General features: G+C 49.4%; 1 protein-coding gene across 3 annotated transcripts in view; it reads left to right on the top strand.

The window, feature by feature from the left end:
* Nucleotides 1-23,021, top strand: part of Hivep3 (human immunodeficiency virus type I enhancer binding protein 3) — a 334,231-nt gene that overhangs the window by 161,872 nt on the left and 149,338 nt on the right. For 2 of the 3 annotated variants that reach the window (XM_005410588.1, XM_013507767.1), the window contains one exon: nt 14,308-14,389. The gene's annotated coding sequence lies outside the window, so the exon portion shown is untranslated. Of the gene's footprint in view, nt 1-8,732; nt 8,821-14,307; nt 14,390-23,021 lie in introns of those variants that run through there. The other variant, XM_013507768.1, reaches the window with a different exon arrangement.

The raw sequence follows: 23,021 nt of genomic DNA, 5'->3' as shown, positions 1-23,021 counted from the left end.
CACCCTATTGTCCCTCTCTGTTATTATGATTTGGGGTCCCAAGAACCCCAAGGCTTTCAGGTGTGCCTCAGCCCTCCTGGCAGGGACAAGGACACCCTGGGCGTGGAGGCTCAGTCAACAGCTAACGCTGGTGAGGAACGTCTACCTCTGAGCAGCCCCCATCCCCTGTCAGGGGCACGCCCAGCGTGAGATGGAAAAACTGAGCCACAGGAAGAAAGACTGACGCGCTTAGGTGGCTCAGCTTTTTATAGACAGGTGAGTTATTCCTGTGAATGCAGTAATGACTGTTAGTTGGAGGTGCTGCTGAAACGTGGATGCAAAAGAGCATCTGCTCCACCCGTCCCCTGTCTTCCTCCAGTAGAGAAGGCCTTGCCGGCAAAGGGAGCCACCCTGGGGGTCCCATACCCTGAAAAAGTCACTTCTGTGCCTTCCCACTGAGCTTGTTTTGTGTAATGCTGTTCTCTTACTAAGCAACAAATTCTGCTTCATCAAATCCTCCCCACCCTTGACAACTTCTCTTCCAGGAGGTCCCCCGGTATGTGGTCACCCTTTGTACACCCCTGAGCTGTGGCCACAGCAACATGCTCCGAGCTCAGTCCCCACTGCTGGCCGTGGTCTCCCATCACTGTGAGCATGCAGTTTTATCACCCCTGCCTGGCATGGGCTCTGCCCTCCCAGCCTCCTGGTCAGCCTAGACCCTGAGGACAGTTTCAGCCTAGCCTCAGGGTGGGGTTACAGGAGGCACCTCACCCATGGCACAGCTTTCTTTTTTCTGCTTTCCCTCAGTCGCAGCTTTTGCTGCACTGGACTGGGTCAAGATCTGAGAGCTATAATTGCAGCATGGATGTGGGTGCGTGTGTGTGTGTGTGTGTGTGTGTGTGTGTGTGTGTGTGCGCGCGCGCGCACATGCGCATCTAAAGGGTAGCCAAGAAAGATGGGGGAGGGGAAGGGGAGGGAAGAGGCTCATGTCAGGCCACACTCACCATATCAGGGGCTCCAGGTGTGAAGCAGCCTGTGTTCACGTCGCTGATGCTCCTGTGTGACCCTCACAGGATCCCAGTCTGCTATGTAGCTGCAGCTGCCAGTTGTTCAGATCTCAGCATGTCCCATCTCTGTCACCTACCAGCATCCTTGAAGCCCCAGTGATAATCACAAAAACAGCAAGAATTTGGAGCTTTACCATGCCCCTTTACATACGTGATCTTAAGTCACAACCGCCATTTGAGGTGGATGCAATATTAGCCCCATGTTATGGAAGAAATACCTGAAGTTCAGAAAGATCCCATAACCTAGCAAGCAAGGGGTGCAGACCTATAGCCAGCCTGTCCCCACAAGCCTCATCTCTCTACCCGAAGCCTGTCATCCTCTCTGGCCCTTGAGCTGCTGGTTGAAGGAGGGAGGAAGAGGGTGGGGAAGATGGGGCAAAGCTCAGTCTTCATGGGGCCATGCCTGCCTAAATTCCGGTCTCCAGGTGTAGGGACAGCTGAGGCAGCTCACGGCCGACTCACTCTGAACTACCCCAAGGCCCAGAGTACTCCCCGGGGCACCGCACCAAGTGCCTCTGCCGTGGGAAACCAGCCCCAAACATGGCAACCTAGGAGCCCCACACAGGGCAGCTCGTGGGTGCTGAGGGTGGGCAGCAGAGGCAAGGCTGGCTGTGTTCTTTTGCAATAAGACCTGCTGCTGTACCCACGTTCCATGGCAGCTGCTTGAGGACCAGGATGTGTTGCTGGCTCTCAGACAGCTGGGCGAGGAGGATTCTTCCTGCAGTGGGGAGCGGGAGGGGAGTGTGGTCTGTCAGATCTACCTTGGCTTCCTAAAGCTGCTGTACTTACATCTCCCCATCATGCTCAATGGCCCTGGCTCCCCATAGCTCTGCAGCCTCAGTCTGACACCCTGCCCCAGCCCCACCCGACCCCTTACCTCCCTCCCCGCAGTTTCCCTGCGCCCTGCTTTCTGCTCAGAAGGCTGCCCAAGGTACCCTGCCCAGGAAGCCCTCCGTGACCATACCACCCATGAGGCCACTCCTTGATCTGTAACCTTCTGGCTCTCCTGGGCTCTCCTGCTTCTTGGGAGTGCTTGGGCCTTGGCCTGTGCAGGTGCGGAGCTCTGACAGGCAGAGGTGGGGACAGAATTTGAACAGGGTATACCACTCTCTGCCCTGGGGTGACCATGAACATAGACATGTCTGGCAAACTGTAAAGTGCCGAGCTGCCTTCACCAGGGCACCTTTGTCTCTGGCCTGGGCTCTTGGACCTGCGCCCTAGGTGCCCCTGGCCCTGGCTCACCCTGCACATCCACCCTCCCCACTAAGCCTCGAATGGATGTGACTGCTCCCTCCCACCCGTGTTGATAGGGTCCAGCCTGGAAAGGCTGTGGCCTGCTTCCGCCTCCCTGCCTTCGCTTGGGCCACTACCTGTGTTGGACTACCTTTCCCTGCCCTCTCCTCCTCATCCTCCTGGAGCTGCACCATCATCCCTGCTTCCCTTGGGATTCCTTGAGCCCGCTAGACATGGCTGGTCTCTTGGAGCCCCTCACTGCCTGTTCCCAGGTACTGGCATCTGTACGTCATTTCTTACTTCTTTGCAAAGGGCCCCTGTGGCTTTTGATTTGGGCTTGACAGCAACAGGGGCTGCAGTTCAGGTTTCTCTCCGTGGATGTGCTGAGTGCTGGGGGCACTCAATGCACTGGGCCCGGCACCTTATAAACCTGTTCGTTGATGTCCAGCCACAGTCCCAAGAGTGTCATTTTCCCTGTGGTAGAACCAAGGCCCAGAGAAGGCTAAGGGGCTCACTCAAACTCACGTGGCAGTGTGTGACAAATCTGGGTTGGGGACCTTGGTTGGGCTGATTTCAAAACTTTCCTTCACATCAAATGACTATGGCAGAGGCAAAAACAGAGCAGACTTCTTTCTAAAACTCAGCTGTCAGTAAGCTGCCATGGATGTTGTATTTGTGTTTTTTTTGCCCAGCGCTTCCCATGGGTGCTGCCATCTCAATCCCAGGGAGCAGCAGTCTGGTTGATGAGGGCCCATAGTTCCCTGCACACCTTCCTGCCCTCCCCAGGCCTGCTGTGGGTCCCCTGCAGGTCCCCTGCACAGACTCCAGGTCCAGGCTCGCCCTCGTGTGCTTCTCCGCAGGATCTTTAGGGAGCAGGCTGCCCATGCCTAGGTCTGCCAAGCCGCCTCCCATCCCTGACATCCAGGCTGCAGATCGATAAATCCATCTCCCACTCTCCTCTCTTGGCCATCTGTTTTCCCTGGTGGTCCCCGGGGAGTCTGCCAGGCAGGCTGAAAGCTCCCAGGTCGGAGAGAAGAAGCTATTTGGGAGCCATCTGTTTGCGAGGTGCCTCCGGCTGAGGTTCCACAGCAGAGGGAGGCAGCCCAGGCAGCGAGGGAAGAACAGTTAGGGAACTTCGAGCCACCTTTATCTTCAGGTTCAGGGCCAGGTGTGCCAGCTCCTCCCCAATTCTGCCGGATGGGTAAGATGCCAGAAGGCCTTGCCACTTTTGGACATGTCAGCAGGGCAGAGGATGCCAGAGGGAGCAGGGAAGATGGTCTGAACCTGGCCACCTCCCTACCCAGCTCCTTCTCTCTCTCTGTCTCTCTTTCTCTCTCTCTCTCACACACACACACAGACACACACACACACACACACACACACACACACACACACACACACACAAACATCCTTAAAATTGGGTTGCCAGTGACAACCTGGCAAATCATCTTTTTATATTATTCTTAGCCCCTTTGTTGCCATAGCAACTGAACAATGCTTTTTAAATATAGCAGTTAATTTTTTCAGCTTCAGCAACAAAGTTCTGGTGCTGTCCAGAAGGCCAATGGCTGGTTTCTCTCTGGGAGGGCAAAGCTTCTTTCCCCATAGTCAGACCCAGAGTGTGAGCTAGAGCTGGGCATCTGGAGGCTGCCAGGGACCTCGCCACCCTCTGGAGCCAGAGCAAAGTAGAAAGAACTGGGTTCTGGAGTCAGCAGACCTGGGTTCAAATCCCCACTAACCAAAAGCTTTACTTTTCCTCTTCGAGCTTGAGTACGTTTCATCTAGTCATTGGGGATAAGAGGATCTGCCTCACAGATTCAGTGAGGCTTAATCAAGCGGAAGGAGGTATGGTACTCATGGGAAACACTCAATGAATGCATCTTTGCCTCCTTTCCTTTCTGCTTCCCCTCCCCCATGCCTCCTCTCCCTTCCCTCCTCACCTCCCTCTCTCTTTTGCCTTTTTCTTGTCCCATTCTCCCCACTGCTGTGAATTATTGATGTTAAATTCCCAGCCAGTAGCATCAGAGGGTTAAAATCCATAAGCAGCCTCCCTCCTGTCTCCCCTCAGATCGCCCCCACCCCAGCCGGTGAGCTCATCTGAGTCATAAATCATACATCCAAGCTTGAGATCCCAGGGCCCTGCGGTCCAGCCTCTGAGCAGCCCGGACAGGAGCCGGCCGGGCTGGGTGTCTTCTGGACGCGCTGTCTGGCTCTGAAGCCAGGAGCAGAGCAGGCTCCCTCAGTGCCAGCTTGTCTGAGAAGGGCTGCTGGCAGCCTTCGGTGAGCCCCTTCAGGAAGTGCTCCCCGGCCCAGTGGCTGGAGGCACCGTTTCCGGTGCTCTCGGCTCCCCAGCACCCTCCCCCATCACCCCTACACATCTCCCCATCACCCCTACACGTCTACACCCCTACACATCTCCCCTCTCCCAGGCTTCCTCACCACCCCCTCATTTTTCTGCATCCTAGAGCTCAGCAGTCTAATGCTCAGAAGCAGTCAAAACATGCCCTAGAGGTCATGAGTTCCCTGTCACTGGTAAGTTAAACTAAAGCTGGAACATCCAGGGGACAGGAAGTTGTGGGATGGATCATAGTATTAGGTTATAAACTGAATAAAATCTTGTCTCAACCTGTGAGTGTCTAATGGAAATAATATTGAAATCACCATATAATTTTGCAGGTAATTTGGGCATCAATTATTATCTTCATTTACAAAAAGGAAACAAAGTTAACTTGCCCAGGATCATTTCACTAATGAAAAAGCTGACTCTGGATCCAGGAATCTACATACCCTAGTCTTCAAGTTCAACTTCCCTGGAAGCTGCATGAAAGAATTATTGAGCAGTAAGAGTGGGCTTTCTGCTGAGCCCCAGGCAGGTGGCTCAGGGGCCTGTGGCAGGCAGGTCTGTGGAAGCTGACTGCCTTGATCAGGGGCCAACAGTGGACACAGAAAGAGAAAACCCACTCTCGAGGGTAGAGGAGTTCTGAGGAGGGGAGGATGCTCTGGCCTGCAGGCAGGTGGGGGCCAGAGAAATTGATGGAAGAGGGAGCCGGTGCCTGAGTCTGCCCGGCCCACTGCAGGCCACTGGCTCCCAAGGGCATTTTATGCCTTCCTTTATTTAGTCCTCCCAGCAGCTCTTCAAGAACAGCGCAGCATCCAGTTTTGACAGATGCTCTGCTGAACTGATCCAGGTCACACAGCTCAGCAGTGGGAAGACCTTGTGTGTCTGACACCGTGACTCCCACATGGGTAGAAGGACAAGCCTGCCTGTAGCGTCCAGAGGGTGGAGGGTCTGGCTGTCCATCCCAGTTTCCTGGGCAACTGTCCAGCTAGGACGTGACGGTGAACAGGCTTGGCTCTGTCCCCCGCTTTGGCAGAGCTCCTTAGTGCTTCTCTTCCTGGGGGCTGTGGAGGGAGGGGGAATGGTGTGGGGGAAACGGGTGTGCGTCACGTAAGGATTGGCTCTGGCTGTGAAACCAGAGATGTAGGGCAGGTCCTGCCTCTGTTCCTGTTTCTCTGTGGCCCCTGAGGCAGGTCGGCCAAGGACACTGGTTCCCCCTCGTCACTCAGGAGGGCAGAGCCTCCCTTGCCCTGCCTATCTCACGTGCTCATCTGCCATCGTAGCAATGACCGTGACCATCTGCCTGAAAACGTCAACCAGCCGCAGGCACCCACTGTCCCCTTTTCTGCTTTGCTTTATTTTATACCAGTTATACACTCTGACATTATACTCTGTGCCTCGCCGTGGACCTGTTACTGCCTTTCTGAGCTGTGAGACTGCAAGCCCTGGGAAGGCAGGGGTGAGGCTCTTCCGGGCTGTGTCACTGGCATCAGGGGGGATGGAGCACGTAGTTACTGGATGAATAACTATGTGACAGGACAGGGAGTGCCTCCTTCATCTTCCAGGCCTTGTCTGCACCTGCTCTTGACACTGGTCACTGGGCACCGTGATTGCATGTGTGGACTCTGTCCCTCATACCCTGGAGGTCCCTGTGGCACGGCACAGAGCTCAGCCTGGAAGAGGTGCTTGGTGGACTTTTTTTTGAAACAGCGATCAAAGCTCTTTCTTTATGGTGCCTCAGTTTTCCCACTTGTACACTGACAGGGTGGCCCCCCCAGAGGCTCGACACAACGTCCCTTGGTGGCATTCTGGGATTTGCAGCTGTGGGCTGGTGTTTCCGCACCTGCACTTGGTGTGTCTGCTCCACTGTGGCTGCCCAATGCTTGTACCAACTCCCAAGGTTGGCACTGCCCAGAACCTGCCTTCTCCTTGATGAGCAATTAAAGCCCCAGAATAGCCCATTGTTTCAAATCTGGTGCCTGGACCCTGTGTTTATCTGCAGTGTGCTGCATGTGCTCAGGTCCTTGCCAGCCACGTGGTGGGCATCGCTGGGGCTGCTCAGGCCACTGGGCTCTGACAGGCAGCGTCTGTGGCCTCAGGAGGAGCCAGCTCCAAGTGCTGCAGGGACTGATGAGGAACAGGTGCAAGAGGAACCAGCCTTTGCCAAAAGCAAATGCATTTGCAAGCCAATTTTCTATGTCCCCACAAAGACCCTTAGAGATAAATGTCATTGGCTCCATTTTACAGCTGGGGAGACTGAGGCTCAAAGAGGTCACCTGCCCATGGAACCACCTCAGGTTTACAGAAGTTCTGAGGGACAGAGCAGGAATATGAAAGCAGGACTGTCTAATCCCAAAGCTCAAGGTTCCCACTATCCCATTCAGAGTTCCCCGGGCAGTGGGGATGGTCTGCCACCCTCAGCCCACAAAGCTATGGCCCTGAAAGTGCCACTGTGGAATGAGGGGGACCCAGCCCCAGATGCTGTCCTGGGTTCTACATTTGCACAGCACTACCGCCATGCTTGACTTCTGGCCTCTGGTAGAGCCCTGCCCCTGCCCCTGCCCCCTGCCATCCTGCCAGTCTTTCAAATCTCACATCCTCTCTGCAGGACACGGCAACCTCATCAGGATGGGATCCTGGTTGAGACAGAGTCAGAGAAGCCAGAAACTTGAGACCACCTGTGCCCATGGCAGGGCGGCACTAGGAGCCAGCCTGGGGGGTGGGGGGAGGCGGGTAGCAGACCAGAGAGTCCAGAGAAAAGGACTGACTAGGCTGTCAGGGACACAATTTCTTGACTTCACTTTCCTTATCTGTGAAATGGGAATAGAGACAGTGCCCAATACAGCTCTCTTTGGGGATTCAGTGAAGTGTTTATGTCAGATTCTCAGCAGAGCCCCTGGCAGGAGGCAGGTCTTAGTAAGCTAGTGCCAGCTGCCAGCAGTCCCAGGGTTTGGGGAACCAGGCCTGGGGCTGGGGTAGGGCTGTGGACCAAGGCTAAGGAATAGGCTGCATTCAGGGACTTTGAGTTGTTCTTTCTCTGCACCCAAGTCCCTCCAGGAAAGCACACATACGAGTTGCTGCACTTTTTCATTTTCATCATGAAACCTTGTTCTTGCCCTCAACCTTGGCTTCTAGAGGACATGACTCTGCTAGGTGTGGCCAGCAGGGTTCTCTCTGCTCTCCAGGGCTCTCAACCTGGTGGGAGGCCAGGGAGTCTGGGGCATCCTGGGGTGACATAGCACAGATGGGCTCCAGGAAGCCCAGAGGTCGTGCAAAACCCTGCAGGGGCAGCCTCGGGGTGAGCTATGGAGAGTGACATAAAATATGCCCCACTCCACTGCCACCAGAGCGCTGCACCTTCCTTTGACTTATATACTGCTCTCTGTGCAAAGTTTTTTCCTTTGTTTCTTTGGGGTTTGAGCGGGGGGCTTGTATTTGTGGTACTGGGGACTGAGCCCAGGGCCTTCACACTGAGCTTAATCCCTAGCCTTTTAAAATTTTATTTTATTTTGAGACAGGGTCTCCCTAAATTGCTAAATTGTCCAGGCTAGGCTCGAATTTATAATCCTCCTGTTTCAGGCTCCCAGGCTGCTGGGATTACAGGTATGCACCAGTTATTTTCTAAGAAAACACTTTGTGAGCACTGGATACATTGATGATGTTTCCCACAAAATTCTGCAAAATCATCCCTCAACTAAACTCCTTCCACACCCTGGCAAGTGGGATAACTGCCTTCGCAGAACACTGCTTACTGTTCTCTCGTTGGCGGTTTTGGTGGGCCAGCAATGCGGAAAAGCCATGTAAGTGGATGACACTTCAGCTGGTAGTGTTGCCTGATACCTAGGAAGGCAAAGACCTCAGTACATTTCATTTACAGCAATTTATCATAGATTTCAAGATAACTAGGAGAGTTCAAAGTTTCCCAACACAAAAAATGGTAATTACCCTAATTTGATAGTGTACATTGTGTACATAAATCTAATTATCACACTATACCCTATAAATATGTACAGTTATTATGTGTCAATTAAAATGTTTAAAAAGAAGAAAGAGAAAGAAATCTAATCTAAGAATGTGCCTTTCCTAATTCTCTGGTTTCTTCCTATTGTCAGACAGTGGGATCCATCTTGTTTTGCTCTTTGCTTTGGCTGCTAGGATGCTTACAGCTAAGACACGCAGATGGCATGGCTCTTTTTAAAACAGGTATTTTTTTTCATCATACATTACTTCTGTATTTCTTAAGAATTAGACAATAGAGATAAGTATAAGAAAAAAATTACCCTGTGCCTCTACCACAATTGTTATATTTTTATTTCTCTTTTATTTCTTTACAGTTTTCATGTGATTTTGTTTATACAGATTTTTCTTTTTATGTAGATGCAGTCCTGTAATCAAAATTTGTAACTTCCTTCCCCTAACCTGATAGCTAGAATATGTTCACATTATCATAGCATTCTTTTTGTTTGTTTGTTTGTTTTTCTTGTGGTACCAGGAATCGAACTCACAACCTTGTGCTTACCAGGCAGGCGCTTTGCTGCTGAGCTAAATCCCCAGCGCCTATCACAGCATTCTTAAAAGATGCATAATATTCCATCAAGTAGATCAAGGGTTAGCAAACGTGCTCTGTGAAGGCCCAAAGAGTACATATTTTAGGGTTTCAAGCCATGCTCCTTTTATACCAACTGCTCAGCTCTGCTGCTGAAGCACAAAACAACCACAGATATTTTGTAAATGATGGGTGTGGCCATGTTCCAATAAAACTTTATTTACAAAAGCAGGCCATAAGTTGAATGTGGCCCACAGGCTGTCATTTGCCAATCCCTGACATAGATGTGTCCCCATTTTCATTGCTGTTCTAGCCCTTTCCAATCTTAGCACTTAGAATTGCTTGTAATGTTCAGTGTCTCGTGACTATAAATAATACTCCATGTAATTTGCTTCATTTTTCCTTTGACTATATTCTGGGACAGTAAGTTTGGGGTAAGATGGATGTAGGCTTCCATCCAGGATGCAAGTGTGTGAGCCTGGACAAGTTCCTCTTTGAGTTGCCTGTTTTGTTCTCTATAGTGGGGATGAAAAAATCTGCACAGGATTATCAGAAGAGTTCTGTGTGATCCCTTGTGCCAGAGCCTTGCACAGTGTCTCGCAGATGGAAGGATTTAATATGTCTGTTAGATTGCCTTGGATACTAGGGTCTTAAGAGTTCTGGGGAATAGATAACATGTTTAAGAGAGAGAGAGAGAGAGAAGATGATCCATTGCTCACTATGTGGTAAGCCCTAAAATATAATTGAAAGATGAAAAAAGTGAACAGGACTTTAAAGTCAAACAGGTCCAGTTTTGTCGCTTGTTAGTTATGTGAGCTTAGACAATGCATTTCTCTTTCTATGGTTCACCTTCTGTATTTGTCTCTTTCCCATCTCTGGGACAAAAAGCGTGACACCTGCAGTTTGAAGAAGAGGTTAACTTTAGCTCGTAGTGTGGTGGGTTCAGTCCGTGGTCGGCAGGCTCCGAGGCAGAATCTGCATGACGGAAGGGCAGGCAGAGGAAAGCTGCTCACCGCATGGCAACCAGGAGACAGAAAGACATAGACAGAAGGGATAGCCATGGACAGGAATGCACACTTCCAGGTCATGCCCCCAGGAACTCACCTCTTCCAATCAGGCCCTACCTGAGAACAGTGAGACTTGGGGGACATTTGAGGTTTAAACCATAGCACCTTCTTTCTCTGAAAAGTGCATTAAGTGAATAGAGATGTCCACACGTGCTCAAATATGAGGAAACTGTAGCATGGGTGTGATGAGATCAGGCTGCCCGCCTGCAGGTTCATTATGAGAATTAGAAGGCATGAGGAACCAGAAGGTCAGTCTGTTGTCTTTAGGGTCTTCGTGGGGTACACTGAGCCCAGGGCTGTTTTGAAGCAGCTGCATGCCAGCTGTTGGTTGCTGGCACTGGCCCTGGGGAGGACCTCTCCAAGTGGATTCTCTGGAGTCCATTGCTCAAGCAGCTGTGTTGCCTCCATGGAGCCCAGTCCATGGTGGGGCCAAATGGAGAACTGACCTTTTCTACAGCCTTTTGGCTTTGAGAGTGGAGCCTGGGCTATCCAATAAGCTACGTGCCTGATAGAAGGACCCAAATCCCATAAGAAGCAACACTCAGCTCAGATGAGCTCCATCTGGGGGAACTGCTGCTGACCTTGTTAAATTCATTGTCACCATCACCATGGATAGGGGCCAGAAACAGGAGACTTTAGCTCCTCTGCACGATGTTTCATCTACCCAAGTTCCTTGCAGGGTACATGTGAGCAACCCCACCTTACAGATGAGGAAATTGAGGCTGTGCACAACTAGTAAGTAACAGGATGATGAAGTGAGGACTTGAATTTAAGTATCTGACTCTGGAGCCTACAATCCTAACTGCTGGTCACATGACCTACCAGGCCATGGACGTAAAGCTGCCAGGAGGAGGTAGAAAGGGCCTTGAGGCCTGAAACAACTGGCTCTTCCCATTGGAATCAGGAACTTGGGATTTCTTAGGGCCGGACCTACAGCTACCCTCCTGCCTGTTCATCAGTACTTAAAGCCAGGTGTTTACATCTTCTCAGAAAATATTGCACCCCCTCGGCCACCTAGCATGTTTATCAGGGATCTTGCTTGTGTTGGGCCTTGTGCTAGCTACTGGGAATGACCGTTCACGGAGATAAGTACTGCTAAGCCTTACTGCATGCCAGTGCTATTCTAGGCATTGTTCTTGGATTAGCTCATTTAATTCTCCCAACAGCCCCATAGTAACTATTATTATCTTCTCTTTATAGATGAAGAAAGTACGGTACAGAGAGGTTAAGCAATTTTCTCAAAGTCCCACAGCTAGTAAATATCAGTGCCAGGATTTGAACTCCAGCAGTTTGAGATCAGAGTTCATATGTTCAACTGTCCTTGCACTGTTATGTCTGTTTAAGTCGTGGAACTTAAAATCTTTCTTTTGTTCCCTTTTTCTTATTAGTACATGTCTGTAATACAGAGTAATGATTTTCATTTTGGGGGACTGGTACAAGCATATGACATATCTTGATCATCTTTTAATTCCTTTACCCCCTTCTCTCTTTTCTCCACTCTCCCTCTCATACCCTCTCCCTAGATTCTGTCTTTTAAAATAGGCAGGTTAAACTAATACCAATAGTACTTTAAGTCCATTTTATTTGCTGAGAAGCAACTAGGCAGTGAGGATGTTTATAAAGTACCTGACATCACCCAGGCAGCAGGGAAGAATCAAAGTCATAGATGGGATCTTGGACCGTGGTGGACTGTGGTGTCAAACCGCTGTGTGCCCTCTGGCAAGACTTGTCACCTCTTGAGCTTCCATTCTTTATTTATGAAATGGATCATCAACATCTGTTCTGTCTACCTCCAGATATTTTTGTGGAGGCTAAATGTGATAGCAGGTAGAAATACGACTTCAAAACGGAAAAAAAAATCACTGGGCACTTGTTATTGGACCAAAGTGAAAAATTTGGTATGGGGCTTGCTAGCATGCACAAGGCCCTGGGTTCTATTCCCAGCACCAAAAGGGGTGGGGGAGAAAAGCAGATAGGAAGAGAGGGAGAGGAAAGAAGGAAGGAAGGGATGCAGAGAGGGGATGGAGAGAGGGAGGGAGGAAGGGAAGGAGGAAATTTAGTGTCAGTTCAGTGAATGAACAAATGATTTTACCAGACCTGCAGATTGACTCTGAATGACAAATGGCTCCCTCCAGGCAATTTGTTTGTGTTTTCAAGGTTCCAATAAGACTTCGTATTTTTGTCCATACCCCGTGCCCCTTTAGTTATTTTGCACCTGATTTTGTGTGAACCTCCAAGGCTGATTTAGTGATCATTTATTAATTTCTTTTGGAGACAGGCCTTCTACTCAACTCTGTGGGGAGACAGAGATAAATTTGGAATGGTGTCTGCCCTAAGGGGCTCATGGGCTAGGAAGAGAAATGGTAGAAGTGGTAATAATAACAGCATAAAAATAATGACCACTAATTATGGAGCATTTACCATATGTCAGGTATTATGTTAAGGTTTTGTATATGTTACCTCATTTAATCACTACACTTGTGTGAATTACAAAAACTGCTTTTAGTGTTACATTGGGGAAAAGGATTCAGACAGGTTAAATAACTTCTCCCAAGTTCACACAACTCTGAAGTGATAGAGCTGGGCATGAGTCTGAGAAAAGCCTGTGGACACACATAATTCTGTTGTAAGGTAGTGTCGTGGTTACTTTTCTCTTGTTACTCAGACAAGATACCTGATGCCCAGAATTAAGGAAGGAAAGGCTTATTTAGCTCACAATTTGTAGAGGTTTCAGTCCATACTTGGCTGGTTCCAAGGCAGAGTGGCACATGGCAGAGGGCAACAGTTCATGGTGGAAGACAGCAAAAGCAACAAGAGCAAAAGCAGAGAAAACAAGCCTTTTTCTCTCCCTTATATTGCATGCAAACTACTCACCCCAGGGTTGGTGTAGCACTTACACCCATAATGCCAGCATTGGACCATGAATCAGTCATAAACTCTAGAAGCCTGCCCCATGACTGCATGAGGCTTTGGGGGGACATCCAGACACAAACAGGTAGGAAAGACTGTGTCCTCTCGGAGAGGGGCAGGACAGGAGTCTCTGGGTTAGGGAAGGAAAGGGTGGTGATGATGGCACCATGGTTTGTAGGGACAGTGATGGCACTGATGGGGAGGTGGATGGGAACCACGCTGTCTGTTTGTTAAACTTCTGCTCTGTGCCAGCCCTAACCTGGGGTGCTCTTCCTATTAGCTCATTTAACTCTCATAACAACTTTCCAATGTCAGGATCAACCTCTCTGTTGCACCCCTGAGGATTCAGAGCTTCAGACAGGCAACGACCTGCCCTGGGGCACATACCCTCTCTGACTAGGAGCATCCCAGAGCTGCTCCACACATATCTGTTGAATGAATATTGAATAGATAGATCCCCTGGGGCTTGAAACCTTGATCCCAGGAGACAAAGATTACCTCTTGAATGAGTATATGTGTATCCATTATTTAAATCTATGTCGTGGTGCTGTGATTACTAAAATACAAGTTGATTGCAAAGCACTATGTTCCTTGTAGTTTTGTATTATTTATTTTCTCAGTGTGAAGACACTTTGTGTATGCAGTTACCATCAGGAGGAGTTTTGAGAAACATTTGCACACAAGAGGGGTCCGCGTGGTCTCCCACCCACACTGCACTCTCCAAGTGCTATGCCTGCTGTCTACAGAGTGATCCTGTGGAAAAGGGAAGCCAGGTCCTAGGGCTGCCATGCCTTTCTCGACAAAGTGGAGCTCTCAGTGACTTCTTCTCCATAAGACCTGACACCAACTTCCCAAATGGCTATTGGATGCACTTGTGAATGAATGAGAGGGGGAGAAAAGAAGGAGTGAATTGCTCTGATCAGGAAAGGGAGACTCCCAAGCCAAGCAGGCTGAGAGTGCCTGCGGTCTGCTGAGCAAGCGACTGTGACTTCCACTCTGCGGGTGGAGTGCCGAGGCTGTGGCTGCATGCTGGGGGCCTGGCCCCCACCCTGCAGTCACCGTGCTAGAGAAAGGGCTGTGCACTCCATGTGGGGATGCATTTTTCAAATTCAAATGCAAGTTGACAGATGGTGGTGGATAATATTCTCATTCCTCTCCTTCTCACAGGTCCCCCTCCAGCACAGTCCTTGGAGCGCTTAGGAATCTCTGACACATCTCCCCCGTGATGTTACAGCTGCTGTCTTGACAGGTAAGCTCTTCCCAGTCACCCACTCCATAGGCTCAGCCTGGTGGCCAGTTGGTAGGTGGACATGGCCTCAGCTCAGGCAGGAAAATGGTGTCTTATATGACCCTGAGGCTCTGAGAAGAAGCTACCCTGTGTCCAGTGTCTTGCAGCTGGCACCAATGTCTGGTGCCCAGCATGTACTGCTGGGAGAGCCCTGGAGGGAGGCCAGGGATCTGGCCCCTGACCCCAGATCTCTGCCTCTGCCTCTGCCTCTCTGGAAAGTCTCAAGCAAAAACCTGTCTTTCTGAGGCTTTGTTTCCTTGTCTGTAAAGTGAGGCAGTGGGATTGCACTAAAGTGAGCAGAGCAAGCCCTGCCATTGGCACAGCGGTGATGAGGATGGCACTGCAGTTGCAGGCCTCTTTCCCAGGATTCAGTCTCCTGTTCAGTTACTCCTGGGGCCTCTTACATTGGCAGACAGCACTGGGCCCAGTGTATATGTGCTTGGGCGTGCATTTGTGGGTGGGAGGGAGAGACTTCTATAGTCTCTGCTTGAAGCCATACTCTGACATGCAGCCCTCCATTAGTGTCCATTCCAATGGAGCAGATGTATGTGTGGATAACCACAGTACAGCAAAAGCTGTGAGCCAAGGAAGGGATCTTTTCTGTCTGGGGTTTGGTTGTGGGGTTGAACTGCAGTAAGGGGCGCGGGCAGCAGACCCTCACTGACGTCTCTCGTGCTCATGGCCCCACTGTGCACGGCTGCTCTGGCCACATGACCCTGTGGCTTATCCTTCCTTTTGCCACCCCACCAATCTGCTGTCCTAGGTCCCTGACAGACAATGGGTCGCCCAGAATAGCGACCTTCTAAGGATTCAGCACTGATGTTTCACCTGTCTTAGCCTCTCCTCTCCTCCAGCCTATAGCAAAGTGGCTCCTGCCCCAAAGCAGTTTCTGTATGCTGAAACACTTTGCAGTGGTAGAGTTTTACGGTTCCTTCTCTGAAAAAGACTCAGAACACTGTCACATCATGGTGCCATGGAGTGTAGAAACAGTAGGGTCTGGAGCCAAGGAAAGTTGCCCTGAAGCCCTGCCTGCCCTTCCTGTAAGGAGCAAGGTGCCTGTGAGCCTTCGGGTCTCATTGTGAAACATTTGCCTCCTTAGACAATTCCAGAATCAAACTCAAGAGATCGTGTGCAAGGCCGCCCAGGCCTGGGTGTCCTGCAGTTGACATTTAGGTTCCGTGCTCCTCTAGGCTAGCTCCTGTCCCTGCCATGCAACAGGCTACTGGAAAGATCTGTGAGGCTCTGGGTTGAAAAGGTAGCATGTGTGGTTACCATGTGTGCTGTGCTGGTTTGGGGTTTTTGCAAGGGGAACAATATACAGGACACATATTTGATAAGATTATTTATAACAGTCACCCAAAGAGTCATATACAAGAGTTCAGGAAATCTGTGCACACACTAAAGACCCAAGAATCCAGCTGAGGGCCTGGATCCCACGATAATGTCCTACATGAGTTTATCTGAAGACCTAGAGCCCATAACAATGCCTCCCATGAGTCCAGCTGGAGGCCTAGAGCCCATGACAATGTCTCATGCTGGCCTGTTTCATGGATCTGCGCTAGGAAGGCCAACTGTCAGTGGTGGAATCTAGAAAGTCTATGCCAGCGGGATCTGTGCTAGCAGGCTGAGGGATCTTCACTGGAGCCAGGAAGCCACACTCAAAATAAGAACCAGAGCTCCCCTGAAAAGTACCACAGCCATTTGCAGCAACAGGGAGGTCCTGAGCTCCTCCAATGATCAGGACAGCCGAGTTCCCATCAGGAAAGCCAATGCAGCAAGCTTCTCAGGAGACAGGCAGTGCACCATCTTCCCCTCCTGAGCCAGGAATCGATGCTCAAGTGAGGACCAGCTCACAGGTCCCAGTGAGCTCAAGTGGCTGGTTTGATGCCAATTCAGTGACAACAAGGTCAAACTCCTTGGACAATGGGAATAGCCAAGTTCATCAGGAAAGCCAGCATGACAAGGCCCTCCAAGAGAACCAGCAGCTCCTTTCAGCTTCTTCAACAGCTTCCAACAGGCTCCCAACAACTTCTCTTCTTCTTCTCCAGTTCTACCTCTTATGCTGCTGGCAGCAGTCCTCAGGTGGGCCTCTCACACCCAGCACCATGCTTATGAAGTTCTGCTTGGTGTTACAAGTTGCCCACCAGTTGTCAATCCACCAGATGTGCCTTGACAGGAAGTAAGGCCAGTGAGCTTGACTTTCCTTGGAAATGCTCATTCGGTTGGAACTGCATTCTAGGCACTGGGGAGCCAGACAGCAGAAGGAGTGTCCCTTCCCCATGTAAGCAAAGGAGCAGAGAGGAAGCATGAGACGAAGCAGCTGAGGAAATGTGAGAACCACTCCACAGTGGTTGTGACTGGGGAAACCTTGCCAAGGGCCCAGGGATCGGGGGAGCCTGAGACCTGCAGGGCTGCAGAAAGGGAGCAGAGGCAGGTCAGTCAGGAGGCTGTTTGGCTGTCTGGACTGTGGCTGAGGACACAGGCCAGCTCCAGACTCTGAAGGAGCATGGAGATGGCTTTTGTGCTGGGGCTTGGAGAGAAAGGCATAAAAGTGAGGACTAAGCAGCCGCCAGTACCTGCACTGCATGGCCACTGATGCTCTAACTCAGAGGTGCTTGAAGGGCTATGGGACCACAGAGAAGACAGCAGCCAGTGGGTAAGGGCAGGGTGGACACTGTAAGGAGGGACTGTGGCCCAGATGGTCATATACAGACAATCATAGCTAATGATCATTGTGCATTTATGTCATGCCAGGTACTTTTATAAGAGCTTTATAGGGATTTACAATCTGTCTGCACAAGTCCAATGAGCCAGGTGCTATTATCATCCTCTTTCACCGCTGAGAACCAATGCACAGAGAGGCTACGTGACTGGCCCCAGTACACACAGCTAAGGAGTGGCTTAAACAGGCAGTTGTCCCAGAGTTCATGCTGAAATAACCCTGAGCCTCTCTCTCTAAACACTAGAGGTACCTGCGGGATTGGGGCTAAGTCCGCCTTGCTTTAGCACATAGGGACGCTCAGTAAAATGGACTTCACTAATGAGAGTGCACAGATGCGTGATAAATTGGGCCCTGAAGAGTTGCAGGTAGAAAATGGGGGTGGGGACAGGATTCTCAAGCAGAGGGGGCAGCTGGAACAAAAGGCTCAGGTTAGAGTACCTACCAGGTCTGGCGTGCTGGTGAGCTGAAGGGGCCAGGAGAGGGAGGTTTATGTGGCAGCCCCTCCCTCCAAAAGCTTGGCACCTTCCAGCCTTCCCAAACCAACCTGTCCCACCTCAGGAAAAGGAGCGGGCCCTGCCCTTGGGGCCCTCACATCCTAACTTGTCACCTGTTCCCTCAGAGGCCCCCATGGCCAGATCTGTCCTCAGGACCACAAGACCCAGGTGGGAAAAATGCGCTCCAAGTGGCTCCAGGAAGCCCACCCACCACTCTCCTCAGTAAGGGGCTATAAGGGCCCGAAGGGGCTGCTGTCTGAATGCTCCAGGCTTTAGGAGCAGGGAGGAGGTTTGGTATGGTTTTACTTAGCTTTTCCAAAGACACTTTCTTCTTCACAACTTAGTAGGCTACAGATGGGAAACTAGGGCTGCGATGTAGTTCTGTGGCTTCCCAGCCAGGCATCAGCGGGTAAATCAATTCATATCTCTTCCTTGATTTCTATTTAAATAAAGTGGGTATAAAATAACTGCAGGAATAAATGGGGCAGGGCTAGGGAAACTCCAGTTCAACACCAGGGCCAGTGAAAAGACGTTTCTGGGCTGATTTGCTTGTAGGGCTCAATTTTCTCCATAAAATGAGGGGTTGAAGAACATTGTTCTTTAACACTAGCCAGCCATGTAAATGTGTTTACATACACACATACACTGCATGCCAAAAAGTGCACACAATTTAATTGTTTTGTATATTTAATATAGACACACAATTTCTATCCTCTTTTATTATGTTCATTTTTTGTGGTTTTTTTTTTTTTTTTTTGGTACAGGGAATCGAACTCAGGATCTTCCATTTGCTAGGCAGGTGCTTGTGCCACTGAGCTATATTCCCAGCCCTGAGACAGGTTTTTATTATCCAGTTCAGACTGGCTTGAACTCACTTTGTAGCCCAGGCTGGCCTCAAACATGCAGCAATTCTCCTGCCTCAGTCTCCAGAGTCCTGGGATTACAGGCGTGCGCCACCATGCCTGGCTATTGTGTTCTTTTCTGATTTCAAAAGTAATGCATATTTATTGTGAAAATTTTGAAAAGTACAGGAAAAGGAAAAAAATTCACTGTTTCACATCCATGACTAAGCTATTTAGTGAATCTTTTCCATCCTTTTTCTGTGTATGTACATACACACATTTGAATATGTATCTACAGATATTCCTCATTTAACAACCTACCTGTTTAACAACTTTTCACACTTGCAACCTGAGGCTTGGACTTACCACCCATCTTTTTTCTTTTTGTAGAGTCTGTACATCTTGTTTATACACCCTCAGTGTCTTTTTTTTGTACAGTACACCTTACTTATACAGTACTATAATTTTTGCTGATTGTACTGTACAGCACTGTAGCTTTATTTTCTGTTATACTGCATGTAAGAGATATGCAAATAAAAGCAAAATAATCAAGTTGGAATTTCCTCTGACCACTTCATTGGTCTGAATATTGTAATGTACATACTATATATAATTCCTAATTCAGCAAACAATTCAATTAACGACCTAGTCACAGGAACGGAACTCAGTTGTTAAATGAGGAATATATATACAGTCTGCATTCTATTTTTTAACCTAAGCTGGGTGGAGATGTCTGTCCCTGTGCCCAAGAGGGACCTGGGACGCCAGATGCCAGGCTCCCCCACGCCTACCTGGTCGGCTGCCTAGAGCATCTGACCTTCGGATGTTTTGTGTCTCTGGCGGGTGCACATTTGACACTAATTTTAGCTCAGCCTCTCAATCTCCTTGGTGTTGGGGCCCGTACATAATGGACGCCTTATGTAGACAGCTGCGAACAGTGCAAGAAGAAGCGTCCCGCCTTAGAGTGTTCCTCGTTGCCTGCCCCTGCTCCACTCTCGGAGAACAAGCCAGCTCCCTGTTCCTCCTCCCACCGGGAAGGGGATCTTGTTGACGTTCATGGTCCAGCAGGCTGCAGCCAGGGCAGGTGGCCACCCAGCACACACGGGGACTGCGTCTCTGGACCGCACTGTGTTTTTGTATGGTGCCTTTGGTTTGAGCTGGAACAGCTGAGAGAGACTTAGCGGGGGTGTGGATGTCTGAAAGGCCCTGGGGTATGTGCTCTGAGCCTCCTGCAGCCTTCCCTTACGCTTCACATTTGTCGGGGCTGTACAAAGGGACAGTGTCATTTGACACGCCACTTTGTGTGGTGGTAGCCCTGGCTGTTTGCTGACAGCATTTCCACTTCACGAAGAGGGAAACTGAGGCTGAGATGAGACAGTTGTAATTTGCTGTAGGTCACACTATAAGTCAGTGGCAGGGACGTGAACGTGAACCAAGGTCTCTCTCGCTTCAAGTCTCTCCCCTCACCTGCATCCTACAGGTGAGCAGCTCAGCCAGGTTCACGTCCGTTGGCTCCTTATCTTTGACACTGTTCATCCAAAATGGGGATGCTTTCATTTCCACCCTAAAAACAAGGCATGTTTATTGAAAATAAATATACCCAGGTGATCTGTTTCAAATGCACAAACCTAATCATGGCAGGGTCTTGCTTCAAACTAGAGACTCTGTTTTGCCCACAAGATGAAGCCCAGTGCCTCAGCCTGACATCCAAGCTCTACTGTTGCTACAGAGGCCCCACGCCCAGGCTCCCCCAGAACTTGGCTTCTCCATCAGGACACATGGGTAGGGCTGGGAATTTTCCTTAGGATCCATTTTTAGAGCTCCATGAGGCAAGAAACCAGTGGGCTTCTCACCTCCGTGCGCCTAGGGCCTATACTGGGCTGGGCACAGTCAAACTCCAGAGATACATTGGTTCCCAGCTCATGGTCCTTCCTGAGAAACCCGAGCTTTAATCCAGGCTCAGAAATAAGCGGGGGGTTGCCCGGCAGCTGTCAGCTCAGTAAGGAAGTGGCTGCTTGGCCACACTCCCAGGACGGGGCTGCAGGGCCAAGTCAGAAAGCCCCCACCCTGGAGCCTGGGCAGGCTGGGAGGGGGAATACAGAGAAGCTCCCCAGATGTGTGCCGAGCATCGATCTATATCCCCATGGCGAATCGTCCACCTCCCCCATCCCTCCCCTCCCCAGCCCCAGGGTGACAATGCAGCCTGTGTGGTGTGTCCCCTGCAATGACAGAGGCTCTTTGACCTGAGTCTGATGCTCTTCAGGAAAATTCACAGCAGCAGCAGCAGCACAGCTGCTGTGGGGGAAAAGGAGTTTTCTGGGTAATCTTGACTTACTGAGGGTGGGACCTTTGCTCCATATGGGACCCCTCTGGGCTCCATTCCCTCAGCATCTCAGACCTGCTGCTCTGGGTGTTATCACAGAAGAACTAAGGTTCCATAGCTCTATCCAGTCTGAGCACTTACTATCTATTACTATCTGGGTCTCCATCTTTCTGAGTTTCAGTTTCCTCATCTCCAAAATACAGTTAGTAGTTCCAGCTTTCAAGGTTATTGTATCTAACAGAAAAATGCTTTTCAAATGCAGACTTGCAGGAAATTCCATCTGTCTTCTTTCTTCTGAGGCCTCTTAAGACCAGCACAACAGCCCCCCATTCCCCAAAAATGCCCTGCATGCTTGACGAGGGTGGTAGTCTCTCGAGCGGTACTGGGGTATCTTGTACAAGGCACTGGTGTAGCCATGAACACTTCTCTGATTCTGGTTTGCTCTTAGGGGTTAGCCAAGGACAATCTATTGTTTTCTAATGCAATCCCATGGAAAAGAGGACTTTTGTGTTCAGTTCATTGCCCTGCACAATCACCTTTCCAGGAGGATGTCTTTCATTCATTTGCTCATTCATTGATTTATCCTACAAATAACCAGAGCCTGGACCACCTGCTAGGTATGGTAGGAAATGTACAAACACGCAGGCTATGCAGGAACCCTTTATCAAGGAGCTTGTCCTTTAAGTAATAATTGTAATACAGGGTGAATAAGCCAGAAGTACCATGGGAAAGGCAGAGTGCTGGGGGAGGGAGTGGTCACTGCCTACAAGGCTGATGTAGAAGGTTCCCATGCAGAAGGTGGGACCCAATCCTCCAGGTGAGAAGCATAGAGGAGGAAAGAGGTCAGTCCCCAAAGAAATGAAAACATAAAATGGCCAATAAGAGACTATAAGGAGGTATAAGGTCTACAAATGGAATCTTGGTCAAAATCTTAACAAGTTTTTTTTCATAATGTGATTACAAAGTGCATCTGGGAAAATGAATCTGTTTGAACAACCTAAAAAATCACTGTTGATAAAGGAATAGTGGCCTAGTGAAGTGGAACAGGAGGCCTAGAACTAGATACCCATGTTCATGAGTTTAGTATGGTGAAGAGTGGCCCTGAACATTAAAAATGACAAGACAGATGATTCCTAACATGTAAAGACAACCAACAAGTTTTGTAGTGGAGGGGGGGATAAAACTGCCTCTATACATTAGTCCTTGCAACAAAATAAATCCCAAGGTGACCGCAAAGCAAAAAACTATAAAAGCAAACCAAAAAGCTGAGAGAATAAATGTGTCATATTAGGATGGGGACTGCCTCCTTGAACATAAAACCAAACCCAGGAACTGAAAAAACGGATTAAAAGCCAAAATAATCAAGGTTAAAAGAAGATAGCAGAGTATTTCAACTTGTGTGAAGACTGAAGGGTTAACAGCACGCATATGTAAAGAGCTCTTATAGATAAAGACAAATTGCCAGTAGGAAGATGTGTAGAGAATGTGAATGAGCAATTCACAAAAGAGGAAACACCTAGGATAGGAAGTATGCAAAAGGATGAGTCACTGGCAAACCAGAGGACACACAGTAAGAATCAAGATGTACTTGTGGGGGCCTGTTTCAGGGAATGAGAGTACTTAGCGAGATCAGAAATGGGATACAGGAACATTGGAGCGCTGTTAGTGGGTTGTGTATTAAGGCACACTTTGTGGAGGGGACATGTCACCATATCCACCAATGCTTGCACATGTGCCCGTCCTCAACTCAGCAGTCCATTCTGCACAAGGATCCCTAGGGAAACGTTCAACAGTGCCCAGGGTTGTGTGTAAGAAGGCAGCAGAGTGCATTGGTCAAAGTGTAGAATCTGAGGTCAGCAAGATTTGATTTATAGGCTGTGTGACTTGGAAAAATTACTTAACAGTTCTAAGTGCCAGAGTCCTCATTTATAAAGTGGGCATAATTATTATGCCTCCCTCTTGTGAAGCTTGTTGTGAGGCTTCAATGAGATAATATTACCAAATCCTTAGCAGAGAGCCGGGCCCACGATAAATGCCAAATACTTGTCACTATTTTATTACCAGTGATGATATTCATCATGGTATTGTTTATACTAATAAATTACTTATACTAGTAAATAAAGGGAAGCAACAAGGTGGTCCATAAGTGGAGAACTACTAGTTAATTATTGAAGAAAAATGCATAATTTGTATACGGATGTGGAATGATGCT

The sequence above is a fragment of the Chinchilla lanigera genome, unplaced genomic scaffold (genome assembly GCF_000276665.1).
Source record: "Chinchilla lanigera isolate Chin_1 unplaced genomic scaffold, ChiLan1.0 scaffold00136, whole genome shotgun sequence".
Taxonomy (NCBI): domain Eukaryota; kingdom Metazoa; phylum Chordata; class Mammalia; order Rodentia; family Chinchillidae; genus Chinchilla; species Chinchilla lanigera.
The sequence above is the reverse complement of the archived record's forward strand: the minus strand, read 5'-3'. Positions and strand labels throughout refer to the sequence as shown.